Here is a 478-nt window from a genome sequence, read left to right as displayed (position 1 = left end):
TGAATTGAAGCAACAACTGAAGTCGCTGTCGTTTCAAATGTGCTTCAATGTATGGGATTCCCAGTCCTCCTTATCTCCTTGGGAGAAAAGAAAACTCTTGCGGAATGAGTTGGATATGGGTTGTGCCCCGTTCGTGTTTACAACTCAGGACAAACTTGTTCAGCATTGACTGCCACCTCTTTACGACAGAGGGTGGAATCGACACGTGCTGTGTATAGTGCCACAGGCGAGACAAGACCATCGTTTGCGCTAACAGTAGCCGACCGCAAAGAGTCCTAGCCCGTCGGTACCACATCTTGAAGCCGTCGTAGAAGCGTTGCTCAAGAAAGTTGACAATGTCATTGTTCACTGGGGACTGACTGAAAGGGATACCAAGAAACTTGACTGACTCGGTTCGATCAAGCACGTGCACACCAGGGAGCTGAGGACAGGTCTCGTTTCGATTCAGCGCCATCAAATTCGAATTGCTAAGATTGAT

The sequence above is a fragment of the Plasmopara halstedii genome (assembly GCF_900000015.1).
Source record: "Plasmopara halstedii genome assembly, contig: Scaffold_1211, whole genome shotgun sequence".
In the NCBI taxonomy this organism is placed as follows: Eukaryota; Oomycota; class Peronosporomycetes; order Peronosporales; family Peronosporaceae; genus Plasmopara; species Plasmopara halstedii.
Note: the sequence above shows the minus strand (reverse complement) of the source record.